The 23,027-nt window shown below is 39.4% G+C and overlaps 1 pseudogene; it reads left to right on the forward strand.

Annotated features, from left to right (window-relative positions):
• Positions 1 to 6,653: 6,653 nt before the first annotated feature.
• The window catches only part of LOC139311011 (small ribosomal subunit protein uS2-like), a 119,014-nt pseudogene continuing 102,640 nt past the window's right edge, over positions 6,654 to 23,027 (forward strand).

The raw sequence follows: 23,027 nt of genomic DNA on the forward strand, positions 1-23,027 counted from the left end.
CTGTCAGAGCTCCTGCCCTTTGGAATGAATTGCCCCTGGATATTCGTAACATCTCTGACCTCCGGGTCTTTCGCTGTGCCCTCAAGACCCTACTGTTCCGACAGGCGGGGCTGTCTAACTGAATGATTTTAAATTGGGTTTTAATATTGGGTTTTAAAATTTTGCCAAAACTATTTAATGATTTTAATTAATTTTAATTATGATATTGTATATTTATGTTTTTAATCTTGGCTGTACACCGCCTCGAGTCCTTCGGGAGAAGGGCGGTATATAAATAAATTTATGATTATGATTATGATTATTATCTATCTATCTGGGTTACTGCTCTATTCTTAAAAGGATGCTTGACCATCTTGTCTTCCTACACTATTTTTGTCTAATCCTCCCAAATAGTTACAACTATTATCATGGGCTTTGTTTTAAACACTGTTTGTTTTGTTTATTGTTGTGAGCCGCCCTGAGTCCTGTGGAGATAGGGCAGCATATAAATCCAATTAAATAAATAAATAAATAAATAAATAAATAAATAAATAAATAAATAAATAAATATTGGTTTGTTGCAGTGTTGGGTTGCCCCCGGTTTGGATGAGTAGTAAAACTGGTGGGAGGCTCCGCCCACTGACCACGATGTCTTCAGAAGCACGCCTGCCCACGCGCATGTGCAAAGCGAGTGAGCGCGTGCAGCCCTGTTGCGAACTGGTAGTAAAGGTAAGTAGAACCCACCCCTGGTTTGTTGGTCTTGTTCAAAATACTTTGAAACCTTAGTTCAAAACATTCCTTGTTTTTCATGATTGATTCTATATTCACTTCTATATTCAAACAATATTTGAGGCATATTTAGAGTTTCCATGTATAGTTCAGATATCTTACGGACTTAACTAGATGTTGGCAGAAATTCTATATTATCCAATCATTCCAGGGAAGTTCAGAAATACATATATCAACAGCTTAGAGAAACTCTACTTTGGTTTTTATCCATAGTGTGCTTTTCATCACATATTAATTCTGCTGATGGTATAGCAATTTTTATTGCTTTCTTTACATCATGATCCTATAACACTTTTATTTAATTTATTAGAAAGAAATAAAGGCAACATGAAATAATGGTTCAATGACAGATCCACATTCTATTGGAATACAAATCAATTTGACAATGGTACCAATAGTGCAAATATGATTCAGGTTTTTTTTTAAAAAAATCCAAATTATTTCTGCTCTTGCTCCAAGCAAATACAATAAGCATTGTTTCATCATGTAAATCCTTCCACAAATTTCTTTCACTGAGGTTTAAAGCAAAACAATTTCATTTTATGAATAATATTCCTTTATAGCTGAACAATATCAGCTGAATAATTTATTCATTGAATTGTACTGCATATTTCTAATAGCGAATGATTGCTTATTCATCATAAACATGCTCATACTTAATAACTTAATATCACCGCATATGATTAAATATAAATAATATATTTATGTAGGACGATATATTTCATACATTGTGTGGATTCTATATTTACTTTGGGTGACCATGAGACAAATACAGATTTAAATGAATAATAAGCAATTTCTGTAAACAATTGTCCCCACATTTAAATACTCTTATAAAATGATTTATTTTTTAAAAAACAAATAATGGAAATATTGCTGCGTCTCTTGAAATTCATTACCATTTATACTACTAGAATAATAACCCAATAGGCAACAGTGATATAGATGTAGTTTTAGGTAACAATACTTAGAAAAAGGCTGGCAAATGGGACCCGGGGACAAAGTATGAAATAAGGCAGTGGAGTGCGGAATAGCAGGTTGCCCAGAACATTAACTCATAATCAACACTATTTCTGAAGACCCATTGACAAAGTTACTTTCTTGGAATACAGTTGTGGTCCATTTCAGCCATTTATAAGACTATTTGGTACATACAGGTCTGATTCTGTATTTCCTTCCTTCAAACCATACTTGACACCAATGGTGGGTTGGTACTTGTTCGCTCCGGCAAACCGGTAGCGGCGGTGGCGGGAGGCTCCGCCCACCTGCCTGGACATCTCTGCACATGCGCAGAAGCTTCTGTGCATGCTCAGAAGCATCGCACATGCATGTGAGCATGCATGCCCACGAACAAACCAGTAGCAACCAAAATTGAAACCCACTACTACTTGACACATTCTTAGAGTCTCCACATGTGGCACCCTTTTGATGTACATATTACATAAAATGAGTAATGATAAAATACTCACTTCAGATTTGTGAGGTCTCAGATTAAACAAGGGGTTTTTAATTAGAAAGGTTTTCAAAATTATTTATCTCAATCCTTCTAAGCAAACCTATGTCTGTTTCTATCTTTCCACATTATACAACCTTGAGCCACATCTGATGATGTTCTCTGGGTACCACTAGCAACAGCTTTCCAAGCTGATCTGCTCTTACAGAGGCCAGCAGTCAGGCAGTAAGAGTAGCAGTCTAAACAACTTAATCGTAACATCATATCTTCACTGTAGGAAATTAAAATGGAAAAGCAAATTTGCAAAAAGGGCCAATAATTGAGAAATTGTAAAGTGGGGCCAGTTTACAGGAAATCCTCAACAGTTCATTTAGAAACCGTTCAAAGTTACTGAAAAAAGGTGACTTATGGTTGTTTTTCACAATTACAGCCTTTGTAGTCTCCCTATAGTCATGTGAGCAAAATTCAGATGCTTGGCAACTGACTCATATTCATGACCCTTGCTGTGTCCCAAGGTCACATGATCACCTTTTGCAACCTTTTGACAAGCAAAATCAATGAGAAAACCAAATTCACTGTGTCAAGAAAGGTCATAAAATGGGGCAAAACTCACTTAACAAATGTCTCACTTAACAACAGAAATTATGGGCTCAGTTGTCATAAATCAAGGACTACCAGTACTTTGGGAAAGTAGATTTGGTAGGATCTACCAAAGTTCTATCACTTGTCAAAAGATGGTGTTGTGGCTGTTTTGTAAAGCTGCTGCTCTAGAGACTATAGAGACTAAAAACAGTCCAGGAAGGACTGGATCAGTGGTAGGTTGCCCCCAGTTCACACCAGTTCTATAAAACTGGTAGTAAAACTGGTGGGAGGCTCCGCCCACCGACCCCAATGTCATCAAAATGCTTCTGCGCATGCACAGAAGAGAGCGAGCGTGCACGGCCCCATTGTGAACCAGTAGTAAAGGTAAGTAGAATCTACCCCTGGACTGGATATTATATGGTCCTAGCTCTTGAACAGAGTTAGCTTGTAGTCTAAAAGATACACTGGTAATTAACATTATGTCAGGGTTCCAAGTAATAGTTCTGCATCAAGCAAAACTCCAAGGCAGGTAGCCAGTTTAAAATAAAATTTATATGCTTGCCTTTTCTGCTTTGACATCCTTGTACCAGCATGTAGCATCAGGAGGTACCATAGGCGGCAGCAGGGCAGCAGGCCTGGCAGTGCAGCAGGTGGCGGTGGTGCAATGGGGCTGCAGGTGGTGGCAGTGGGGCAGGCCTGGCAGCGGTGCAACAGGCTTGGCGGTGCGAGGGGGCAATGGGGCGGCAGGTGGCAGTGGGGTGGCAGGCCTGGCTGGACATCAGGCGTCAGGGCAGCAGGTGGCAATGTGTCAGGCAGCGGCAAGCATCCTCAGTGAACTGCTCAACGAACAGGGCAGGCAGTGGTGGGATCAGCCAATTCTCCACACTTTAACAAACGATTTTGCCGAACTGGTTGAATCCCATCTCTCCAATTGGCAGTTGGATCAACCTCCCAGAATACCGCAAATCAGCTGCCTGTTTCGGTTGCTCCCACCGCACCAATTCCCTCTCCCCTCCCCCCAGTATGGCTGATACAACATTCAGTGTATAAGACATACCACAATTTTCACCCACTTTTTTTGTGGGGGGGGAGTGCATATAATACTCTGAAAAATATGGTAATTAAAAGTGGAAGTTTTTCCCTCAACCCCAAACAATCAGTCACATGGTCCAATCAAGGCACTGTCTGCCAGTCTGGTGACTCCTCCTGCTCCCGGCCAGGTGTGAGAATGTCCTTGGTTCCCAAGAAAAAGTATTTTATTTTGACTACACAACCCCAGCTATCTCTAATCCCCCCTTCCTTCAGTGTAGCAGCACTGAAGCTCCAAGATGGCTTCATCCAGGCCAGCTTCAGGGTTGACACATTACTAGTGCATCCATCCACATATGATTTAATTCTTAAATGTTCATCAGTTTTAAGGATAAGGCCTCTCTTGTGTCTATTTTGTTTCCTTAAAATCAACCAAAGTTGTCTACAGTAAAAGTTGCCACTTTAGTTCGGCAATTCTTCTTAAGTGAAAAAAAAATAAATCCATAGAACATAATTACAGATCTCTGGATTAGAGCAAATGAGTCTAAATTGACTTAAATGCAAGCTTTGGGGCTTAATCGGAATGTGCAACAGGTTAATAAGACAATTAAATTTATTCAGAGCATCATTTTAATTCAGCTGCCCCCAAAGAAAGGATCCCTCAGAGGAATAAAGATATTGTTTGCTTGTTAGGGACATGCTTCATTAAGTATAATCATTACTCTGTTAAATTGGCAGCTGGGAATGTTGCAGTTATTCGACCAAATCTGTTTTTTTTTTTTTTAAATAAAATATTTGGGCCAAATTCTCTTCTAGGCTATTGCATGCTTTATACTTTTTGCAAATTTATTTAAGTTCTTGAATGAACGAATACGTTCATACATACCTTTCTCTACATTGTCAACTACAAGAAAAAAAAGCAATAGAGATATTAAATAAATGACCTTGAATAATATGTTGATTTGTTGCATTGGCAATGGGAGACTGACAGTCCAATATCCATCCTAACATGAGATGGAGTAACCATTGACACCATATACTGGCATTAATGTATTCTCAATGTCCAGGTGGCTGTTTAATATAACATTAAAACATATTTCCAATTAATTTTTAATCCTATCATTCCCCCATTAAAACAGATCAACTAAGAGGTTTTAGGATAAAAATTGTGTGTTACTACAACTGCTAGATAGAGACAATGTTCTCTATCTAAAACAAATTGTGATGTCACTATTCCTGGATTATCGTAAATTATGCCTGAGACAAAAACGCAAAACAAAGTGGGAAATTGCAAATGTGCAGATATAATCACCTTTGGCAGGGGGGATGAAACCCAGGTTCTACAGCTAGACATTTATTTTTAGGGAGGACATCCTGTCAAAGTTTGTGAGGAAGGCATTTCATCCTTGTATATATAGAAATCTACACGATGGAGAAAAAAATAAGGTGAAAAGATGCAATACTTGCTGGATCAAGAGACCTATGAACTATCTTCCATTTTCCATTTGTTGCCTAGGGGTAACAATTGTAGCTCATGAAATTCTACTTTTTCTAGACTAATCCAACAACTATGGACACCAGGGCTGGGTTCTACTTACCTTTACTACTGGTTTGCATTGCCCCTACGTGCTCTCTTCTGTGCATGCGCAGAAGCTTCCAAGCATGTGCAGATCACAGATCACCTATGATGATGTCTGGGTCAGTGGGCAGACCCTCATGTCGGTTTTACTACCGGTTCTTGCGAACTGGTCTGAACCGGGGGCAACTCACCACTAATGGACACCATGTTGGAGACATCACCAGAAAATAGCATTCATCTGCATAAGTCTGCTTGGACATATCAGAAGACATATCAGAAGATAGAAATTCTATAAATACCATCCTGGTTGGAAGAAAAATACACCCAGTTCTACCTGACTGCAGATAGATTGGTGCAATTATATAGTCTATTTTTATTTCATGTTCCTTTGATAATACAATCCAATTCTTCACTATTTTTCAGCCTGTAATTATTATCTTGCATTCCTGCAGAATTCAGACTGATGGCAAAATTGTAAATGATTGAAATCTGCCATTTTATTTTATCAACCCTTTTTTAAAAAGTGTTATTCCTTCAATTCTTAGAAATAATTGCAGAACAGTAAAGATCAGTGTGAAATCTAACAAGCTTCAAATGTAAATGAGTAATTGCATAGGAGATGTATTGAGCAAGACAGTGGTGATTTACTGCATTGTCTCTTCTGACATAAAACTTTACACTATAAAGAAAATAGACTGTAATATGTAGGTTCATAAGCAGGAGGAAATGAAGCATAATTTAGGATAAGAAAAAAGAACTAAAAGTACCTAAAGGGGGAAAAAATCATGCAACTACTTACATTAATTACATATATTGCTTATACATAAAAGTCAGAAGCATGATAAATAGTATTTGTAAGATATTAACTCTCATTGATTCTAAATGCAAGTCTGAATTTAATATATTGCTATTAAGGCTGAAGGAGAGAAATATGTTATTGCTATAGCATGCCTGTCCTTAAGGACAAAGCTGCAAAGTCAACATGGTGCAATGGTACTACTAAATATTAGCCAAATCCTGTTTCCCCACTAACACTGAAGGGGATTTGCCTCAAACTATACATAGTTTTCTCCTCTTATGTTCACTCTTAAAAATTCCAGAGAATGGGTAGAAATTAGGTAGGGGAAAAAAAATATCATTTTGAAATTGGGTTCTCCAAGTGGTTGAGGGAGCCTATCGATTATTGATGTTGTTAGTTTAAACAGTATTTATTAGATTATTTTCATATAATTTTATGGGTTGATGAACAATCTGAAACTTTACGTAGGGGTTAATAAGTTGAAGAGTTTGAGTTCTCCTGGTATATCAAAGGCCTTCAATGGCGTTGAAGGACAGGAAGAAGAGCTGCTTCCAAGGCAACATTCTGATAAATGGGACTTGAGCCAAAGGCTAGAAAATAATGTGAGAAAAAGGCACCGACAGTGTAAAGTATGTTGGAAAGACCTTAGAAAGCTGGGCCAAGAGATGCTGGCAAAGGAATGGTTAGATAACAGATAGCATAATGTGCATCTGGATAGTGAGGGAAGCAAAAGGCTCTGAAGAGACTCTTGACCAGGCAGGAAAGAAAAATAGATGGGCTAATTCTATTTAATTGTAAAGCTACATTAACAGAACCTTGCAAGGTCTGAAAGTAGAGCCCAGAGGTGGGATTCACTTACCTTCCCTACCGGTTCGCAAATGTGAGCGCATTACATCCGGGTGGGTGGGCGGAGCCTCCTGCAGTCGCCGCTACCAGTTCGTGCGATCCAGAAAGAGCCAGCTGAATCCCACGACTGGTACAGTCCCTGCTGCTGTCTCCTTTATAGCCTTAGAAACAAAAAAGGTCCTCTTTTAGTCTCTTGCCCCACCCACTATCCAGGTGCAGGCTATTTTTTCTCTCATCTGACCTTCCATTGGCAGACTTTCTTGGCTCACTCTCCCAAGGTCTAGCATACTATTGCAGACAAGACCATCCCTTGTTTTTACAAAGATAAATTCAGACTTAAAAGATACTGTTAGTCTAGCTGTTAGAATAAAAGTGCTTCTGACTTACACGGCATTGTTTTTTTCATCTAACCTATCTTTTAGGATTGATAGTTAGGGAAGCTCCTGCTTACATTCCCCATCACCACTTTAATTTTATGCAAAGATGTGTGCTGCTAGAATTTTGTCATGCTGACATCTAATCACTTTGATACGGTCTTAGGGAGATAGAGGTCAATAAATTGGGTATTACATTAGCCATCTCTACCACAATGCATTCTTTCAATTAACCTTTTCCAGGGCAGACAGCAAGGAGGAAAACTTGCCAAATGGTTGATTTGGTTTCCGGCTCATTTTAAATTATAATACCCTCACATTGCCTTAGGCCATATTAGCCCTTTGGTGAATACAATGTGGAAATTCTGCAATTTATTTAGAAGTTAAGGAAGCTTATTCTCCAGTAACTCTGATTCAGATATCAATCTTAATACCATTTAGACATTAAAAGACCATACTCTGTGTCTTGCTCCTGATTTCAGCATATTTGCAATTGAGAGATTCCACAGTGCTTGTAGTTAGTGATATTGATTTTTTAGAACATTTCTAATTTACCCGTTTCTCTCTTTCTTGGTAGTATCTAATTGCTCTTTAAACCAGAGAAGTATTTCATAGGGTGTTTTTTTCCTCAGCAACATAGTAATAGAACTCAACTGAATTAACCTGAAACTTGACATGGAATGGACCAGACCTTTTAGAAGAGATCATCTTAATTTATTCCTGGGATAAGGCTTCTACCACACAAATGTAGATTTATATCAGCATGCAGATGGAACGTAAAATAACAAAGGAAGGCAAAACATCTAGATAATCCAAACTCTATGAATAGGAAACCAATGTATACACAACAGCAAAAAAAAGAAGTGGGTAATTGGAACAACTGAACCTATATATATATAAATAATAAGATACAAATTGAATGTTTTACAGTCAGATTCTAAACATAGAGGCAGCCCTGCTGAATTTAGTGTTAATTTAAAGTTTAATTTACACTTTAGTGTAACTTACTTTCTATAGTACCCAATGTATGTAGAATTATGAGAAGACATACCAATATATATTGGAAATATAAGGTTATTTTTCCTAGATCAGTTTTTTAAAAAATAAAAATTAAATACAGCTTTTAACATACGATAATAGCCATAGCATTTATACCAGTGGTGAAATCCAATTTTTTTTACTACCTGTGGGTGTGGCTTGGCACATGGCAGGGGAAAGATACTGCAAAATCCCCATTCCCTCCTCACTCCTGGGGGAAGGATATTGCAAAATCTCCATTCCCACCCCACTGTGGAGCCAGCCAGAAGTGGTATTTGGTGGTTCTCTGAAATACTCAAAATTTCCACTACCGGTTCTCCAGAACCTGTCAGAATCTGCTGGATTTCACCCTTGATTTATACATATTTGCTTGAATTATTATTTTATCTATTTCCCAATCCACATGAAATAGTTTTATTTAAAACCACAGGTCAAAAAAAAATTGAAAACCTACTGCAATATAGACTTAAGGCAGTAGATAAAAAGTTGATATCCTCATCAACGAAGTCAGTGTTCAGTTATAATTTTCTTCTTTGCCATGTCATCCTCTCATTCTTCCTTCTGAAAGGACTAATATTAACAACCAAGAAAACACAGGGTGTGTGGTTATAGATAGCATGATATAAGTAGAGCAGCTTTCCCCAATTCGATTCTGCCCTTGTGTTGGAAGTCCCCTCTAGCGTATCTCACCAATCTGGAGAATGTCAGGTTGTTAAAAGCTGCCATAGGGCACAACACTGTTGGCATGACAAGCTAGTTACACATTCTTGTCTCAAATGCTACTTTCTCTAATTTTTTTTAAAAAGAATTTATGCTATCATTCTCTATTATGGAAGGTAATTGCCCTTCTGGGGGTCAATAAAACACAACTAGATAGTGCAATCACTAATGACTGGATCTCTCTATTCTTATCTTGCAGGAATTTGGACTCTTCTCAGAAATACCACATGGCTACTGGTTCTCTTTGCACTGATGCCATTATTTCTCTTGCTACAATATCTCCACATCTGTACATAAGGGTATGCATGTAATAGCTTCTCATCCACAAAAAAATGTCGCTTATGCCTTACTATGAGTCTCTAATGTGACAGTCCACTTTTTATGCACTAAGTGAAATTTGTTTGCATTTGCATTTGATGTAAAGGGCCAACAATGTTGTGACAGTCAGTCAACTATCCATAGGTTTTTTTTCCTCATTTACTTACTGGCTTTATTAGCAACATTTTTTAGAGCGGGTGGTCTCTAAAGGTTGGATCTTTGCCATAAATAAACACATATATGCATATATATAGATCCTTTCAGAGTGATCATTCACTTTTTGTAAAGTATAGCGAACCATCTTGCATACATGGAAGTAACAGATTTAATGGGAATTACATCCAACTAAATTTGGATAGGGCAATTCATTTTATCAAGACTAGAATCATTTGTCAGATCTAGCCTTCTGATCAAAGTGAGAATATTCAGAAGTGTTAAGTATTTGATTAAAGAAGCCTAATCCCATTAAACTGTTCATTAAAATACTTGCCAGAGTAAAGCTACTGAATGTTTTAAAAACCTTGCACATCACTGTTGGTTTCAGTGATAACGTAAAATGGATGATTTTATATTTGCTATCTCCTTCTCTTGGGCAAGCTTATCTAATCTGAATGATCTGAATGAGACACTCAAAAAAAAATTTGATAGGGAAATCTGCATCTGCCATCACCCGCTGTTCAGAACAGCACTCCAAAACAAATCACAAATATCGTAAGAAGCAGATCTGTAGTGCTCTAAATATTTTTCCTAGCTTCTTTAAGAAGTGATCTCTGAAATAAATGCTAACTCTATTTTCATCATAAAAAGATATACTTGCCTCTGAGAGATAAAGCTTTCCCTTTTTTTGCAGTCATAAACAATGTCTCTGTTTCTGTTTGGGTATGATATGTAAATCAAAAGCAACCATACTAATGGTTTGGGGTTAAGATAAAGTTTAGGTCATGACCAAGGGCAGTGATGGCTAACTTTTTGCCATCCGCGTGCCAGGAGAGGTGGGGGGCGGGGGAGGTTTGCATGCACGTGTGCCCACACCCATAATTCTATGCACCCTGCCCTGCGCATGGGTGTGTAATCCCCCCTCCCCCCACGTACCTAGCACGTGGTGGCCCGGTAAGCCCGTTTTTCTTCCTCACCTGGCTCCAGATCCTCTCTGTGCATCTGGGAAGGGCGAAAACAGCCTTTCCCACTCCCTCGGAGGCCCTCTGGAGGCCTGAAACAGCCCATTTCCCAACTCCTGATGGGACAGGAAGTGACATTTTTGGCTGTCCCCAGTCTCCAGAGCATCTCTGGAGAGAGAGGGAGGAGAAAGGCTGTTTTCACCCTTCCCAGATGCATAGGGAGGATCTGGAGCCAGGTGAGAAAGAAAAACAGGCCTTCCCCACACCCCCTAGGCCCTTCGGAGGCAGGAAACACCCTGTTTCCTTACTTCTGGTGGGCCCAGAAGGCCCGAAAATCAGCTGGCCAGTGCACGCATGTGCACCAGAGCTGAGCTGGCATGCCCACTAATATGGCTACGCGTGCCACCTGTAGCACATGTGCCATAGATTCGCCATCATGGACCTAGGGCTACATCCTGAGAGTTATGCAAGGGCTAGCAATTTTTACAAAAACATCTTACAAGGCAGGTCTAAAAACACATTAGTGGTGAAAGGTTTTGAAATATACACAAGTAGAAGAAAAAAAGAATTTCCATTAAGACAGGTTTCTGAAGCAATCCTGTCAATAAGTAATTCTGTTTCACACTGGTATGTTTACCTAGACTAAAAAAAAACAACCCACCAATCTCTCTCTCTCTCTCTCTCTCCCTCCCTCCCTCTCTCTCTCTCTCTCTCTCTCTCTCTCTCTGTGTGTGTGTGTGTGTGTGTGTGTGTGTGTGAGAGAGAGAGAGAGAGAGAGAGAGAGAGAGAGGATTCAAAATGAGCAATCTCTGTTGGGTGTGTTTGTGGAGAGAGAGAGATTGAATTGATTTAAGATGAGCGCTCTGTGTGTGTGTGTGTGAGAGAGAGAGAGACAGACAGACAGACAGACAGACAGACAGACAGTCAGAGAAATTGTAAAGATTCAAAAAGAACAAAAGGCATTGATGACTCTTTGATTCTGCTTATTAACTGTCTCAGCATGATACAGGACATCACAAATCAATAAGCACATTCCTTGCTTATTTTTATGTAGCAGCAGTGATGGCTGCTGCTACATATAGTAACCCATGGTTACTATAGAGTTATGGACTTCCATGTTGAAGCACACCCTTAAGCACTGATCCCACTAGGTGACTTTAGGCCTGTCACTCTTGTTCAGCCAAAGTTATTACGACTGGGTTACTAGATATATAACTGGAAACCCTGGAAGTAAATAAGGTTACCCACCATCACCATCACTATCGCTGTCACTGTCACAGCTCTTTATGAGGACTGTGCACAGGTTTCAGCGGATGCCTCACTGACAAAACATCCTCCTTGAAGCACCTTGTCCAGGCATCAAGGTGTTCTGCTGTGAATCATCAAAGTGGAATGAATAGGCTAGATCAATCCAGCTAAGAAACTGTCTTCAGGTCAAATGAATGAAATGCGAAGCATTACTGTGGGAGGAAGTTCTGACAAAGACAAGACGGGAAATACACAAGAAGGTAAATCAAGAGCGACTGGAAGACAAGAGGCTTTTACCTGTAAGAACATATAACAGTTGTATACCCATTTTTTATTTTAATGTGGTTGTTACATTTGAAAGAAGCAAAATAAATGTGTAGCAGCCACATCCAGAGTATTTGATTACTTCAATTTTTCCATGAATTAGAGAAAGCAAATGACAAGTGGTTATTTCTTGCTATATTCAGGAAAGTTACACTTTCAAATAACAATATTATTTTGATCAGCTAATCACAATTTTTTTTACATATACTTGTAATTTAACTTTCTTCTACTTCCAAGCCTGACAGAGGGACCAAATCAGCATTGCAATAATGATTGGAAGAGATATTGAGGAATCCAAATATTATGAAACTATGGTTCTTCAACATGTATGTGCATGTATTATTACTAACACAAAAGGTTAGTAATAATACATGCATACAAAACATTCTCTTTTGGATAAAAAAGAATGTTGAAGCTCTAGAAAGATTGTAGAGAAGACCAAAAGAGATAATTAGGGGGTGGCAACTAAACTTTACGATGAGCAGTTGCAGAAAAAGGGAATGTCTACTTTAATGAACAGAAAGGCTAGAGATGAGATGATATCAGTCTTGTAATATTTGAGAGGTTGTTACAGAGAAGAGTGGGTCAGCCTATTCTCTAAAGGGCAAGGCAAGAAGTATGGAAGCTTAACAAAGAGAGATCCAACCTAGAATTAAGGAGAAATTTCCTGACAGTGAGAACAATTAATCATTGGAACGGTTTGTCTTCAGAAGTTGTGGATGCCCCATCAGAGGTTTTTAAGAAGAAATTAGATAGTTATTTGTCAGAATGGTATAGAGTCACTTCCAGAGGGCTGGACCAAAAGACCTCCAAGGTCCCTTCTAACTCTGTTATTTTGTATTATATGTTGTATTCTGAATAAGACTAAATGTTTTACAGATTCTTCACCCTATTCAAGTATGAGCCACAGTGGCACAGTGGGTAGAGTGCAGTACTGCAGGCTCCTTCTGCTGCCTGCCGGCTGCCTTGAATTTGGCAGTTCAAATCTCACCAGGCTCAAGGTTGACTCAGCCTTCCATCCTTCCGAGGTGGGTGAAATGAGGACCCAGATTGTGGGGGCAATAAGCTGACTTTGTATAAATATACAAAAGTATGAAGGCTATTGCTTAATGCATTGTAAGCCGCCATGAGTCTCCGGAGAAGGGCGGCATATAAATTAAAGCAAAATAAAAATAAATAAATAAATAAATGGGGACCCAAAATTGTTGGGGGCAATATGTTGACTCTGTGAACCACTTAGAGAGGATTGTAAAGTGGTATATACCTGTAAGTCTAAGTGTTATTACTATTGCTATTTATCTTCAGGTAATTCTTCTTACTTTAAGTTGTTCCCTTTGCTTGTTCACATACTGATCAACTCACTTTCAACAACTAATGTCTGTTTCAGTGAACATAGCATTTTAGCTTTACCTTGATCATCATCATCATCTTCTTCTTCTTCTTCTTCTTCTTCTTCTTCTTCTTCTTCTTCTTCTTCTTCTTCTTCTTCTTCTTCCTCCTCCTCCTCCTCCTCCTCCTCCTCCTCCTCCTCCTCCTCCTCCTCCTCCTCCTCCTCCTCCTCCTCCTCCTCCTCCTCCTCCTCCGTCATCCTGTCTTTGTGCTTTTTATACAGGGACTCTGCCTTCTTTTATTTACTATTCCTTTCTCAGTTTTTTTTTTTTAAATCCACTTCTTCTTTATTTTCACACTACATTGGCAACATAAAATTCAATTTTTTTTACAATGCACAAATCCCAGAATGAATTGTAGTACTAGGAGTCAGCCATCAATATACTATTTGCAACCCAGAGACCCACCCTGGCATTCTGAGATTGTGTTACTGAGACTTGGCAATAAAATAACTGTATTGATGGTACAATAATGTTCTATTTTCCAAGTGTTAAGGTGCTTTTAAGGGTCATAACTGGACAGATTGAACTCTGGGAAAAGTTTTTCTCCTAGTACCACTGAAATGGTGCCCAACTTTGAGTTGCACAATTATGTAAATTGTTATAGTACAACCCACTAACTACCGTATATTTCACCTCATTCTCTATGAAGTGAAAATGGGGAGGAAAAAGCAAGAATTGGACAATGTTTTCTGACTATGAGTGAACAGCATAACTCTTGTGCTCAGAAGCCACTGCATAAACCAGGAAAATATGCTGGCTGCTTTAAAAAGTTGGCAGCAGTTCTGTTTTCTTACCTAGTAAAATGCAACACTTTTAGGAACTGAATCTGAACCACAGCATGGCCTTACTGTACTAAAAAGTCTGTAACGGAAATAACTGCATTTTTTTTTAGATCACATATAATTGTTCTTTATCAGATAAACTGTATTTTGGATTAGCACCACAAATTGTGACAAAGAGCTTTTCAGTCAAACTATATACTGTAATAACAGTGTGCCCTTATACTTTACTATAGATGGAGACATACTCTAGGTGTACACATATGAACATGAACAAACATTGTCTATGGAGATTCTCGGTCATCCAGGTCATAGTTGTCCCAAAGGTGCTTCCTCAAGAGGCAACTGGACTTTCTGGTTTTTCTTTGAAGATGTTTCATTTCTCATCCAAGAAGCTTCTTCAGCGGTCTCTCTCTCTCTCTCTCTCTCTCTCTCTCTCTCTCTCTCTCTCTCTCTCTCTCTCTCTCTCTCTCTCTCATCTCTCTCTCTCTTTCTCTTATTTGAAGGGAGGAGAGACAGGTTTCAAAAGTCAAAATGGCACGTGCAACTATGTAATGACAGCTCCCATCCTTTCAAATGTGCATATCACACATCACGCTAATGTTAAAAGTGATTTTCAACTGTTTATTCATACCCACTATCCTGACTTCTTGAATTTCCTATGCTCGTGTGTGTGTGTGTGTATGAGCTTGAATTATTAGTAATGCAATTATTACATTATGAAATCACAATATTGTTATTATTAATAATATAGTAACATTGTTATTATAAATTAAAATTGTAGTATTACAATGATATATAATTATATCATTATTACAATAATTGCCTGTAATATAAAGTGCTCATTTCAAAATTTGATTCCCAACTGTTCTATTACAATATACTCATAAATTGCCTCATGTATGGAGAAACAGATAGACTCATTGTGCATTCCATTCTGGACCTTAGATGAAACTGAATGAAGAGGAAAAATGTCCTATTCTTCTTACTGAATGTAAGATAGCAATAGTAAGAGCACTTAGACTTATATACCACTTTATAGTGCTTTACAACCCTCTCTAAACAATTTACACAGTCAGAATTTTGCCCCTAACAATCTGGGTCCTCATTTTATCAACTTCAGAAGAATGGAAGGCTGAGTCAACCTCAAGCCAATCGAATGCTATATTGTGGGCAAAGTTAGCCTGCAATACTGCATTCTAACCACTAGTGTGATATGATATGAATAGGGTTGAGGATTCTTTGCAGGAAAACTTCTATTTTTTTCTATTCTGTAAATAATGTAAAATCTCAGTTTACAACTTTTATTTTGGAGATGTGCCTACCTGTAGAATCAAATAATAGACAATTTGACCTTAAGACTACTTAGGAAATAATACTTAAGTATTCCTAAGAATATTTACTCAGAATAATCTTCCTAACACAGCTTTTTAATACTGGAAATAGTTTAAACACATTATATGGTTTAGGATTATTTTAGGAGCCAGTTTAGTGTAATATGGCTAAGGCACTGGGCTAGAAACTGAGAGACCATGAATTGTAGTCCCATCTTAAGCTCAAAACCAGTTAGGTGATCTTGGGCCAGTCACTTTCTCTCAACCCTAAGAAAAAAGCAATGGCAAATAACTTCTGAAGAACCTTGCTAAGAAAATCACAGGGACTTGTCCAGGCAGTTTCCAAAAACTGAACAAAACTGAAGGGAAAAAGCAACCCCCCAGATTTTTAGGAGTGAATGGAAATTAATAAATTACTAACTTTGGGACGGGGTGAAATGCTACTGGTTCAGCCAAACCTGTAACAATGGCAGTGGGTGGTTCAGAGAACCAGTAGCGATGGCCGCATGAGGCTCCGTCCACCCTCTCAGTAGTTGTTACTTCCTGGTAACCTGTTTTTTACCCTCTGCGCATGCGCAAAAAGGGTTTGTGCATGCGCAGAGGGTCCATGCATGCATGTACACACGTGAACAGAGCAAGCACTTCTGAACCGGTAGAGAAGGTAAGTAGATTTCACCCCTACTTTGAATTGTTGTCTCCCAAACCATTTTCCAAAAATTATGTTGGATATGAAACGTATATCAAATATTAAAATGAGATTCGGTCTTGAAACTGATTTATTTACCCAAACTTAGTTATTTACCACAAAGATTTTGATACATTTTCAAAATGAACCAGAAACTCAGGTTTTCTTTTAAACAAACTTTGCTGTGCATTCAGAAGTTCACCTGCTTGCATAGGCATACATTGCTAAAGTTTTATTACAGAATAACAGAGTTGGAAGGGATCTTGTAGGTCATCTAGTCCAACCCTTCCCCCCATCCAAGCAGGAGACCCTATACCCATGATGGCGAACCTATGGCACGGGTGCCACAGGTGGCACGTGGAGCCATATTGGTGGGCACGTGAGCTCAGCTCCAGCACACATGCGTGCACTGGCCAGTTGATTTTCAAGCCTTCCAGGCCCACCAGAAGTCAGGAAACACACTGTTTCTGGCCTCCGGAGGGCCTCTGACGGGGTGGGGAAGGCCATTTTTGCCCTCCCTAGGCTCCTAGAAAGGCTCTGGAGCCTGGGGAGAGTGAAAAATGGGCCTACCGGGCCCACCGTGCCATTGCGTGCCAAAAGCAGGGGGAACATGGGGGGGGGCACATAAAATTATGGATGTGGGCACACATGTGTGTGACCTCCCCCGCGCTCCCCCCGCTTTTGGCACACGATGGCAAAAAAGGTTAGCCATTGCTGCCCTATACCATTTGTGACAAGTGGATGTCCAGTCTCTTCTTGAAAACCTCCAGTGATGAAGCTCCCACAACATCTGAAGGCAAACTGTTCTATTGGTTGATTGTTCTCACTGTCAGAAAATGTCTCCTTATTTCTAGCTTGAATCTTTCCTTGATCAGTTTCCATCCATTGTTCCTTGTTTGGCTTTCGGGTGCTTTAGAAAATAGATTGCCCCACTCCTCTCTGTGACAGCTTCTCAAATATTGGAACACTGCTATGTCACCGCGGTCCGTCTCTTCACTAGACTATCCATGCCCAGTTCTTGCAACTGCTCTTCATATGTTTTAGCCTCTAACCCCTAATCATCTTTGTTGCTCTTTTCTGCTCTCTTTCTATAGTCTCAACAGTGTAATGACCAAAACTGGATGCAGTATTCTAGATCTGGCTTTACTAAGGCTTTATAGTGTGGAACTAGTACCTCATGTGATCTTGATTCAATCCCTCTGTTAATGCAATTTAGGATTGCATTGCTGGCTCATATTTAGTTGATTGTCCACTAGGACTTCAAGATCCCCCTCACAGTTACTGCTATTAAGCTACGTTTCACCTAATATGTATGTGTACTTTTGGTTTTTCTTGCCTAAGTTCTGCAGATGGGTAACTGTTAGAAAAAACATCAATGATTCCATTTCATCATAACACTTAGCAATCAGGGGTGAAATTCAGCCGGTTCTGACCGATTCAGGTAAACCCGTAGCGCCGACGATAAGTTGGCCCCACCCGCCTGTCCCCGCTCTATCCTATCCTTTATTTCTGTTGTGGCCCGTCAGCGGCCTGTGCAGATTGTAGCCGATTTCGACAACAAGGAGGCTGGTATGGTGCTGTGCCAGCAGCCTGTGCAATTTGCGCTCGAGTCGGACATGAGGAGGCTGGATAAGATGTGGTGCCAGAGGCAGGGATTCAGCCAGGGCCTTCAGAACCTCCAGAAGCTCCTTAAGTGAAGAGGATGAAGAGGAGGAGCCTCTTCTCAATGCACGGGTGCGCAGTGCTGCCAAAAGGCAGGAGTGGCTCCTCAGGAGGAGGTCTCCTCAAGAGTAAGGCTTGGGGCTAATTGGCCACTCCCTTAGCCTATTTAAGGAGGAGCGCCGCTTGCAGCAAGCTGTAGGGAACAACTTTAGTTCACTCTCCTTCATGTCTGGATTGCTTCTGGGCTTTCTGCCAACTCTAGTAAGACTGTGATTACCTTATCTTAGAATTCTTGTAGGCTGTTAAGACAGTTTATTAACAGCCTTTGGTTGATAAAGACTGAGTTATTTGAGTAAAATAAGCTTGGTATAGAGTTTGTGTGTGCTGCGTTCTTTGGGGTCCATAGCTGGGGCAGAACAATTTCCTGCTTTGTAGCTCATCTCAATCATGCAGCACAGCTGATTCCCCCCCCCCCCCCACAGTTCTACTTACCATTGCTGACTTGGAAGGTAAGCAGCTAAGCTTCTAAATGCTCCATTTTCAGCGCTGTGTGCAAACGTGCGTGCAAAACGCCCGTTCACTGAACTGGTTGTTAAACCGGCAGCATCCCACCATTGTTATCAATAGCTTCTTTGTGATGGTTAAGTCAAGAAAATGCTCAATGGAGAGTTTGCACACAAACTTTCAAAACGGCATTTACTAAGTGCATTGCCCTCCCCCCCCCAAAAAAAGCCCTTTACTAAGTCTTATTTGAATGCAACTTCAGTATGCCCTTTTGCCAGAAAATGACATTTCTGGCAGAACTAAACTTCCCTCCCTTAACATCTCTTTGAGCAACCTCAGAGGCATAGAGGACACCCAAGAGGTGTAGTTGATAAGGAAGCAGAAAAACATTTGTTGTAAAGTCTCTTCACCTTTCTTGGTTACTAGCTTTGCTCTTTTGATCCTCTGGCACACTTATCTATATTTCTTTCTAGCAACTTGGTTTTTTTCTTCTTCTCAAATCATCCTGGCAGCATTGTTGAATGAATAATTAAATATACATAAATAAACATAAACAAAGAGGAGGCAAAGTAACTGTATTTGCATACTATTTGAGATCTGGCCTTCCCTGAAGCCATCAGCACATTTCAACAGCCTGCAACCAAGTCAGGAATAATAATGCACGGTGTGATTCTAAATATATTTTAAGTTCAATAGGTTACCCTCCTAGTTCACGGCCGATGCTTTGCCATAAAGAAGCAGGCAGTTGCTGGTTTGCCGAAGTTCACTTACTGTATATTCAACTTTTTTTTGTTTCCTTTGGAAAAATATTACTATTTTTTACTTTGCTCCCTACTAAAAGCAGGGGATAAATAAAAGAAGAAGATGCAGTAGTTTCCTTTAGCCACCGATGGCAGAGTTGACTTTTGGGAATAAGATTAAAGCTGCTGAGGATATTTTGACAAAATGGAATGTAGGACAAAGTCTGCGTTCTGTGTGAAAATCTCATCTGGGGGGAGTTGCGTTTCAATCATTCTCGGCTCGGTCTGATCCCTCTTGCATTTCAATACAGAGCTCTCTATGGGAGCCTTTTGTTTTCCACCAGAACTGGTTCTGAATTTGAGAAACTGTCCTTTGAGGGAAACTGTCAAGTATACTATTCCTATTAGCTAAGTTTCCTAATTCCTTCCTAACATTTTAACAATTTGGGTGCTGGTTTTTTAACCAGCAGAGGCTTGTAAGGAGCCTTTCCTTTCACTTTCCCAGATCCAGTAAAGTCAAAACATGTTTCCAGTCACGAACAGACACATCTATTTATTGTCTGTCTGTCTGTCTGTCTGTCTGTCTGTCTGTCTGTCTGGCTATCTATCATCTATCTACCTATCTATCTATCTATTATCTATCTATCTATCTATCTATCTATCTATCTATCTATCTATCATCTATCTATTCAAAGCAAAGAACATTTTTACATCGGGCAATAAATGTACAGGCCTACAGAAATATTTCTACAGGTAACATTAGCACAAGAAGAACTTTATAGCGATTGAACTCAAGGGCAATAAATACATTCTTTAGCCCAGCTCCTAAGAGGCTTGTTCAGACAATGTGGATGGTTTCCTCCCACTCTGTATCAGCCAATAGCTAGGAAGTTGTATATTTTAAATGCTAAACATTTTTTTTACACAATTCCTCAGAGTTAGTTCCCTAGTTCCCTAGTTAGTCTCACGGAGCAGTTTCCACTCTCCACTTGGTTCTTTTTTTTGCATCTCCTCCTTGATGGTCTGGATCCAACCCAAGTTGGCTGCTCATTCGCTGTCTCACCCTGATCTGTTTTCAGTTGGCCCTCACCAGTGCTCCTCTCTCCCTTGGATTCCCTCTTTCCCCAGCTGAGTCATCAGGTGGAGTTTGCAGAGCTACCTTCCTTTGTACCCAAATTGCAGGTATGTGAATTAGAATAACAGCATGCCACAGGAAGAAAAGTCCTGCATGCTCTCCTTTAACACTTGACTCAGGAGAAAAGTTTGAGGAACTGGAATTCTGTGCCTTTGATTTTCCTTTTGTTTTCTTATCCTGTTTCTGACTAAGGAATTTTTTATTTTTTTTTTACTTTTAACACTTTGGTTCTTTTCTCCATTACTCTTGAATAATCTCTCTGTCTCTGAATTCTTGTTAACTCCTCAGCTTGCTTCACTAAGTCGTCCCCGTTTTCACCTAGGTCAGGGGTGTCAAACTCTCAGTATCATGTTGTCATCACGTGATATATCATGACTTTTTTCCCCTTTGCTAAAATAGGGATGGGCATGGCCAGCACGTGACACATCTGGCCCATGGGCTGCGAGTTTGAGACCCCTGACCTAGGTCAAACTGTCTCAATCAAGTGAAGTCCTGGATTGCTCTTGACCCAAGTCTGTCATTGTCGCAAGTCTGTCACCCTAGAGATCAACATGTGAAGTTTCCGAAAGATGCCCTAATTAATTCATGATCCATGAGCCAAACTTCAAAAGAAATGCAGTCATTTATTAGAAGCACCATTTTGGCAATATTCGGATGCAGTTAGAACTAATCCCACGTAGATTTACGTTCTCCTATGACCCTGTCTCTCCCCTCCTCCCTGGCCATGTCATAAATCACATTCTCGAATTACCCACTTTGGCTGGCTGTGAAATCCAACACTCTTCTTCTGATTGCGGAAAGAAAGCATGTATGGAATGTAGCTTCTGTTAGGGAAATCAATCAGCTCTATCAGTTCTCCCTCCCTCCTGCTCATGGCAACTTGAAAGCTTTACAAGTTGACACCACATCTTTTATAGTTTGTTCAGTTCTTAAATTTTCAGTTCTTTAGAGTGACCTCTTCCCTCCATTCAGAATATTCCCAAATGTGCCTCCCTTACAGACTACACTCTGGTGAGATCTTTTTACAGCTTCATGTTGTTGTTTTTCAGCTGTATTATCTTAATGTCCTCTTTCCTCTGTTCTGCCTTCTTTACAAACTTTAAATCCAAGGCATCCAAACCATTTCTTAACTTCTCATGGAAACCCTGTACCAGTTTTCACCAACTCTAGTCAATCCACAAACCCCTTTTTTCTCCTGGGTTGTATGATTATCTGCAGGGAGCCATGTTGGGAAAGGCTGTTATGCATAGTCATGCTAACACTGGACCGATATGCCTTCTGGTCTTGTGAATAAAATAAGAAGGGAATACACAGACGCCAATTATAAAAGTGAAAAATGAAAACTATTCCAAAAGCAATGATAGACAAGTGGGTATCTTGCTTACAGCATCAACAGCGAAAACATAGCCTGTTGCAACAGAAAATAAATACATGGAAAACGGGTGTATTACCTCTTTATAAGTAAGCTTAATAACAAAATATTCACATACCTGTTTTCATAGTTTTCTCCAAAGTTTAAATTTATTTTAAAAAAAATATTGATTTGTTTTTTAAAAAAAATTGTCTGAACTCTCTTACAAGCTCTTCAAACTGCACAACTCATAAATGTAACTTTTTAAAATTAAGGCTTTCTGTGATTTGCCGGTGTCAGCATGGTGACGAAATAACATAACATATTCCATTATTTGTTTTTTTTTTAATCAAGCTGTTTTGAAGCTGACAAAATAATCATCTCTGTTTCAAATATCTCTCCATGCATGCAAGCAAGCTAGGACAGGAGGAGGTTATGGTTGTTGGAGATATCTCCATGTTAATTCCTCTCTATTTCTAACAAGCAAGTAAAAATGAAAGCTTTCCTAGGAGTGTCCATTGGGATAGTCCTCTCTCATGTGCCTGACTAATGGATTTCTAAAAGTTAGACTTTCTTCAAATGAAGGTCTCCTGTAGCTCTAAATGCCCAACTAGGGTCATTTTATTTATTTATTTGTCATAGTCCTAAGAGGTCCCATGCTCCCAGCCTTCAAAGGTTAACATCTATATCTAAATCGGTGTCCAAAAGCTATTGGCAAGCGGATGTGTGTTCCTTCTTGAGATACCAAAGGTCACATCATATAATACATAGTCTACTAATATCTTCATCACTATCATTACTCTGACTGAAACCTTTTTTGCCCCTTGAAAAAGAATATTTCTTTCCTTATTGATTTCCATTTACAAAATTGTTCAGCAGCTTTGCAAGAAAATGGCAATAAAATATAGATAGCTTTATAAAAAATTACTAAAATTAAAATCACGAATCCATCTTATGGGGCAGTAATGTACCAAATGACAGAGCAACTTAAATTCAACCAAATGCCTAGGTGACCAGGAAGATCTTCAATGAGGTTGAAAGCTTGGGTCAAAATGTTCTCCATTAACATACTTGACTTAATCTGAGAAGTCACTACCATAAAAAGATCCTGTCTCAGATTGCCATATAGCAAATTTCTGGCCTTGTCAAAAGAGAAAGTATGTAAAAGAGAACCTGATTCATTATATATCCAGATCCCAAGGCATAATGGAATTTATATTTCAGAAGAGCATTTTGAAACTAATCATCTC

Source organism: Pituophis catenifer, unplaced genomic scaffold (genome assembly GCF_029215685.1).
Source record: "Pituophis catenifer annectens isolate HBS135680 unplaced genomic scaffold, rPitCat1.0.hap2 SCAF_1, whole genome shotgun sequence".
Lineage (NCBI taxonomy): Eukaryota > Metazoa > Chordata > Lepidosauria > Squamata > Colubridae > Pituophis > Pituophis catenifer.